The sequence below is a fragment of the Ascidia mentula genome, chromosome 2 (assembly GCF_947561715.1).
Source record: "Ascidia mentula chromosome 2, kaAscMent1.1, whole genome shotgun sequence".
In the NCBI taxonomy this organism is placed as follows: domain Eukaryota; kingdom Metazoa; phylum Chordata; class Ascidiacea; order Phlebobranchia; family Ascidiidae; genus Ascidia; species Ascidia mentula.
The window spans coordinates 18,441,673-18,449,302 of record NC_138567.1 but is presented as its reverse complement, the minus strand read 5'-3'; positions in this window follow the sequence as shown (position 1 = coordinate 18,449,302).

Genomic DNA, 7,630 nt, shown 5'->3' with positions numbered 1-7,630 from the left:
GCTGATTTTTGCACATAAATCCTATAGTCAATTCTTGGGGCGCAGACTATTAACAGGCGAAAAAAATTGCATGGCAGGCATGTATTCCTTGCATTACCATTCCGCAACACATTGCGAGTTTAATTTGTGTGATACTTTGTATGATATGTACCTCTTCCATCAAGGCATTGTGTACATATGCTTTCTCACCTACCGCGATGTTTTGTCAGTAATCCATGCTTGCCAAAGTCCTGAATTAACTGTAATTAACATTTTGCATGTTCAGAACCAATGAAATGACATTATTTTTTAAATTTATCACTATATTTATTGCCACAGAGGGCAGTCGCTGCCATTCAAATGTTGCTTCATGCTGAAAAACTGAGACACTTGGACCATCAGGACTGATGCAATTCATCAACACATTGTAGGTCTGTTTTACACTAGTTTGTCTGTAAATAATGTCTAGTGTTGCTATGCTGTTAACTTTTATTAAATACATACTTGGCTTGTGCTTTCAGGCCACTTAATGGCATCACTTTCATCTTGTTTTCATGTTTTTGAGACGCGTATGATTTTTTACCATATGCATGTACCTGACTAGCCTTTGGATTTTGGCCAATTACCATTTAATGCATTTAATTAGGCATGAGTACCTGCATGTGAGTGGTGCCATGCAAGTTGTAGGATATTGTGGTGCACGTATATGAATGACTTTATGTTTAGAAAGCACTTTTTTCCACCCCTAACACACACTTGCTTTAAGGCTGTTGACTGGGCCATATACAGCACTCTAGGTGGTGTCACAAAAACAGCCGAAACTCTGGGACCGCTGGTCAACCAGGCATAAAACTTCACATGGTAACCAATGAAGGTCCTGTGTTTTGTATTTAATAGGGAATTTGAGATTCTGGGAAATTGCCCCATATCGAAGGCCGCATCTCTGTATTTCTATGAAAAAGACTTTCCCGGTTGGGAAATGCCCTTCTCGAACTCCTGCGTAACAGAGTAAAATTATGTGTAACAATGCAATGGGTCATGCATGGGCGCCAGTGTTTTGGTTGAATGAGCGCAGATGAACAGGCTGTTGCCAGGGCGATTTTCAGCGTGTTTGGGGCAGTTTTACTTTGGTTTTCAGGGTTATTAGTCAGGCAGTAAATTGGTAGAGGGTGCTGTTGTACATGTAGCTGAAAAACTACCCAAATATTGAGGTTGATTTTGTGAAGAAATGAATCACAGAAAGTATGTTCAATTTGTGATTTTCTGTTAGTGCCGACCCTAGGCAAGGAATTGTGGCCAAATTTATAATCGAAATAACTACTTAAACTGTAAAAAGTGTAGGTTTGTTTTGTGAAAAAATGAATCACAGAAAGTACCCTCCATTTGCGATTAAGTGAAGCCACCAACCCTCCTCCACACAATTCATTAAGAATTAGATGTCTTGTAACTGTCTTGGGGCCCCAGCGGGGCTGTTTGTACACCCCCTGGGACTGACAATTTGGCAGTTAGCCTTTGCAAAAGCCCCCAATGTGCTGTCTTAATGCAGCTGCAATCAATTTTTTTTCTGTTCAGCAATAGTAGTCCCCCTTCATGAGTCATCAGACCCGGCAATTGTTTTTGGCAAACAAGAGAAACTGTAACCAGGTGCACAATGACAAATGACTTCTAAAACTCAATTTTTAGGATTTAATTGTGAGATGCGGCCTTAAAAGAAAAATGAGATTTCTAAAATGGCACAATATAGGTCTGATTTTTCCTAAAGTGTGTAGACTTATGTATTTTGAAGAACACAAACTGCTTTGGAAGCTGCTCCAGTCACTCATTGCCAGCTAGTGGGCACAAAACCATTTTTTTGCTGATTTTTGCACATAAATCCTATAGTCAATTCTTGGGGCGCAGACTATTAACAGGCGAAAAAAATTGCATGGCAGGCATGTATTCCTTGCATTACCATTCCGCAACACATTGCGAGTTTAATTTGTGTGATACTTTGTATGATATGTACCTCTTCCATCAAGGCATTGTGTACATATGCTTTCTCACCTACCGCGATGTTTTGTCAGTAATCCATGCTTGCCAAAGTCCTGAATTAACTGTAATTAACATTTTGCATGTTCAGAACCAATGAAATGACATTATTTTTTAAATTTATCACTATATTTATTGCCACAGAGGGCAGTCGCTGCCATTCAAATGTTGCTTCATGCTGAAAAACTGAGACACTTGGACCATCAGGACTGATGCAATTCATCAACACATTGTAGGTCTGTTTTACACTAGTTTGTCTGTAAATAATGTCTAGTGTTGCTATGCTGTTAACTTTTATTAAATACATACTTGGCTTGTGCTTTCAGGCCACTTAATGGCATCACTTTCATCTTGTTTTCATGTTTTTGAGACGCGTATGATTTTTTACCATATGCATGTACCTGACTAGCCTTTGGATTTTGGCCAATTACCATTTAATGCATTTAATTAGGCATGAGTACCTGCATGTGAGTGGTGCCATGCAAGTTGTAGGATATTGTGGTGCACGTATATGAATGACTTTATGTTTAGAAAGCACTTTTTTCCACCCCTAACACACACTTGCTTTAAGGCTGTTGACTGGGCCATATACAGCACTCTAGGTGGTGTCACAAAAACAGCCGAAACTCTGGGACCGCTGGTCAACCAGGCATAAAACTTCACATGGTAACCAATGAAGGTCCTGTGTTTTGTATTTAATAGGGAATTTGAGATTCTGGGAAATTGCCCCATATCGAAGGCCGCATCTCTGTATTTCTATGAAAAAGACTTTCCCGGTTGGGAAATGCCCTTCTCGAACTCCTGCGTAACAGAGTAAAATTATGTGTAACAATGCAATGGGTCATGCATGGGCGCCAGTGTTTTGGTTGAATGAGCGCAGATGAACAGGCTGTTGCCAGGGCGATTTTCAGCGTGTTTGGGGCAGTTTTACTTTGGTTTTCAGGGTTATTAGTCAGGCAGTAAATTGGTAGAGGGTGCTGTTGTACATGTAGCTGAAAAACTACCCAAATATTGAGGTTGATTTTGTGAAGAAATGAATCACAGAAAGTATGTTCAATTTGTGATTTTCTGTTAGTGCCGACCCTAGGCAAGGAATTGTGGCCAAATTTATAATCGAAATAACTACTTAAACTGTAAAAAGTGTAGGTTTGTTTTGTGAAAAAATGAATCACAGAAAGTACCCTCCATTTGCGATTAAGTGAAGCCACCAACCCTCCTCCACACAATTCATTAAGAATTAGATGTCTTGTAACTGTCTTGGGGCCCCAGCGGGGCTGTTTGTACACCCCCTGGGACTGACAATTTGGCAGTTAGCCTTTGCAAAAGCCCCCAATGTGCTGTCTTAATGCAGCTGCAATCAATTTTTTTTCTGTTCAGCAATAGTAGTCCCCCTTCATGAGTCATCAGACCCGGCAATTGTTTTTGGCAAACAAGAGAAACTGTAACCAGGTGCACAATGACAAATGACTTCTAAAACTCAATTTTTAGGATTTAATTGTGAGATGCGGCCTTAAAAGAAAAATGAGATTTCTAAAATGGCACAATATAGGTCTGATTTTTCCTAAAGTGTGTAGACTTATGTATTTTGAAGAACACAAACTGCTTTGGAAGCTGCTCCAGTCACTCATTGCCAGCTAGTGGGCACAAAACCATTTTTTTGCTGATTTTTGCACATAAATCCTATAGTCAATTCTTGGGGCGCAGACTATTAACAGGCGAAAAAAATTGCATGGCAGGCATGTATTCCTTGCATTACCATTCCGCAACACATTGCGAGTTTAATTTGTGTGATACTTTGTATGATATGTACCTCTTCCATCAAGGCATTGTGTACATATGCTTTCTCACCTACCGCGATGTTTTGTCAGTAATCCATGCTTGCCAAAGTCCTGAATTAACTGTAATTAACATTTTGCATGTTCAGAACCAATGAAATGACATTATTTTTTAAATTTATCACTATATTTATTGCCACAGAGGGCAGTCGCTGCCATTCAAATGTTGCTTCATGCTGAAAAACTGAGACACTTGGACCATCAGGACTGATGCAATTCATCAACACATTGTAGGTCTGTTTTACACTAGTTTGTCTGTAAATAATGTCTAGTGTTGCTATGCTGTTAACTTTTATTAAATACATACTTGGCTTGTGCTTTCAGGCCACTTAATGGCATCACTTTCATCTTGTTTTCATGTTTTTGAGACGCGTATGATTTTTTACCATATGCATGTACCTGACTAGCCTTTGGATTTTGGCCAATTACCATTTAATGCATTTAATTAGGCATGAGTACCTGCATGTGAGTGGTGCCATGCAAGTTGTAGGATATTGTGGTGCACGTATATGAATGACTTTATGTTTAGAAAGCACTTTTTTCCACCCCTAACACACACTTGCTTTAAGGCTGTTGACTGGGCCATATACAGCACTCTAGGTGGTGTCACAAAAACAGCCGAAACTCTGGGACCGCTGGTCAACCAGGCATAAAACTTCACATGGTAACCAATGAAGGTCCTGTGTTTTGTATTTAATAGGGAATTTGAGATTCTGGGAAATTGCCCCATATCGAAGGCCGCATCTCTGTATTTCTATGAAAAAGACTTTCCCGGTTGGGAAATGCCCTTCTCGAACTCCTGCGTAACAGAGTAAAATTATGTGTAACAATGCAATGGGTCATGCATGGGCGCCAGTGTTTTGGTTGAATGAGCGCAGATGAACAGGCTGTTGCCAGGGCGATTTTCAGCGTGTTTGGGGCAGTTTTACTTTGGTTTTCAGGGTTATTAGTCAGGCAGTAAATTGGTAGAGGGTGCTGTTGTACATGTAGCTGAAAAACTACCCAAATATTGAGGTTGATTTTGTGAAGAAATGAATCACAGAAAGTATGTTCAATTTGTGATTTTCTGTTAGTGCCGACCCTAGGCAAGGAATTGTGGCCAAATTTATAATCGAAATAACTACTTAAACTGTAAAAAGTGTAGGTTTGTTTTGTGAAAAAATGAATCACAGAAAGTACCCTCCATTTGCGATTAAGTGAAGCCACCAACCCTCCTCCACACAATTCATTAAGAATTAGATGTCTTGTAACTGTCTTGGGGCCCCAGCGGGGCTGTTTGTACACCCCCTGGGACTGACAATTTGGCAGTTAGCCTTTGCAAAAGCCCCCAATGTGCTGTCTTAATGCAGCTGCAATCAATTTTTTTTCTGTTCAGCAATAGTAGTCCCCCTTCATGAGTCATCAGACCCGGCAATTGTTTTTGGCAAACAAGAGAAACTGTAACCAGGTGCACAATGACAAATGACTTCTAAAACTCAATTTTTAGGATTTAATTGTGAGATGCGGCCTTAAAAGAAAAATGAGATTTCTAAAATGGCACAATATAGGTCTGATTTTTCCTAAAGTGTGTAGACTTATGTATTTTGAAGAACACAAACTGCTTTGGAAGCTGCTCCAGTCACTCATTGCCAGCTAGTGGGCACAAAACCATTTTTTTGCTGATTTTTGCACATAAATCCTATAGTCAATTCTTGGGGCGCAGACTATTAACAGGCGAAAAAAATTGCATGGCAGGCATGTATTCCTTGCATTACCATTCCGCAACACATTGCGAGTTTAATTTGTGTGATACTTTGTATGATATGTACCTCTTCCATCAAGGCATTGTGTACATATGCTTTCTCACCTACCGCGATGTTTTGTCAGTAATCCATGCTTGCCAAAGTCCTGAATTAACTGTAATTAACATTTTGCATGTTCAGAACCAATGAAATGACATTATTTTTTAAATTTATCACTATATTTATTGCCACAGAGGGCAGTCGCTGCCATTCAAATGTTGCTTCATGCTGAAAAACTGAGACACTTGGACCATCAGGACTGATGCAATTCATCAACACATTGTAGGTCTGTTTTACACTAGTTTGTCTGTAAATAATGTCTAGTGTTGCTATGCTGTTAACTTTTATTAAATACATACTTGGCTTGTGCTTTCAGGCCACTTAATGGCATCACTTTCATCTTGTTTTCATGTTTTTGAGACGCGTATGATTTTTTACCATATGCATGTACCTGACTAGCCTTTGGATTTTGGCCAATTACCATTTAATGCATTTAATTAGGCATGAGTACCTGCATGTGAGTGGTGCCATGCAAGTTGTAGGATATTGTGGTGCACGTATATGAATGACTTTATGTTTAGAAAGCACTTTTTTCCACCCCTAACACACACTTGCTTTAAGGCTGTTGACTGGGCCATATACAGCACTCTAGGTGGTGTCACAAAAACAGCCGAAACTCTGGGACCGCTGGTCAACCAGGCATAAAACTTCACATGGTAACCAATGAAGGTCCTGTGTTTTGTATTTAATAGGGAATTTGAGATTCTGGGAAATTGCCCCATATCGAAGGCCGCATCTCTGTATTTCTATGAAAAAGACTTTCCCGGTTGGGAAATGCCCTTCTCGAACTCCTGCGTAACAGAGTAAAATTATGTGTAACAATGCAATGGGTCATGCATGGGCGCCAGTGTTTTGGTTGAATGAGCGCAGATGAACAGGCTGTTGCCAGGGCGATTTTCAGCGTGTTTGGGGCAGTTTTACTTTGGTTTTCAGGGTTATTAGTCAGGCAGTAAATTGGTAGAGGGTGCTGTTGTACATGTAGCTGAAAAACTACCCAAATATTGAGGTTGATTTTGTGAAGAAATGAATCACAGAAAGTATGTTCAATTTGTGATTTTCTGTTAGTGCCGACCCTAGGCAAGGAATTGTGGCCAAATTTATAATCGAAATAACTACTTAAACTGCTCCCCCGGAGGCATTTTGACCCTCTGTTGGCCATTATTTTGGCCCCCAAGAAAAGCAGTAAAAAGTGTAGGTTTGTTTTGTGAAAAAATGAATCACAGAAAGTACCCTCCATTTGCGATTAAGTGAAGCCACCAACCCTCCTCCACACAATTCATTAAGAATTAGATGTCTTGTAACTGTCTTGGGGCCCCAGCGGGGCTGTTTGTACACCCCCTGGGACTGACAATTTGGCAGTTAGCCTTTGCAAAAGCCCCCAATGTGCTGTCTTAATGCAGCTGCAATCAATTTTTTTTCTGTTCAGCAATAGTAGTCCCCCTTCATGAGTCATCAGACCCGGCAATTGTTTTTGGCAAACAAGAGAAACTGTAACCAGGTGCACAATGACAAATGACTTCTAAAACTCAATTTTTAGGATTTAATTGTGAGATGCGGCCTTAAAAGAAAAATGAGATTTCTAAAATGGCACAATATAGGTCTGATTTTTCCTAAAGTGTGTAGACTTATGTATTTTGAAGAACACAAACTGCTTTGGAAGCTGCTCCAGTCACTCATTGCCAGCTAGTGGGCACAAAACCATTTTTTTGCTGATTTTTGCACATAAATCCTATAGTCAATTCTTGGGGCGCAGACTATTAACAGGCGAAAAAAATTGCATGGCAGGCATGTATTCCTTGCATTACCATTCCGCAACACATTGCGAGTTTAATTTGTGTGATACTTTGTATGATATGTACCTCTTCCATCAAGGCATTGTGTACATATGCTTTCTCACCTACCGCGATGTTTTGTCAGTAATCCATGCTTGCCAAAGTCCTGAATTAA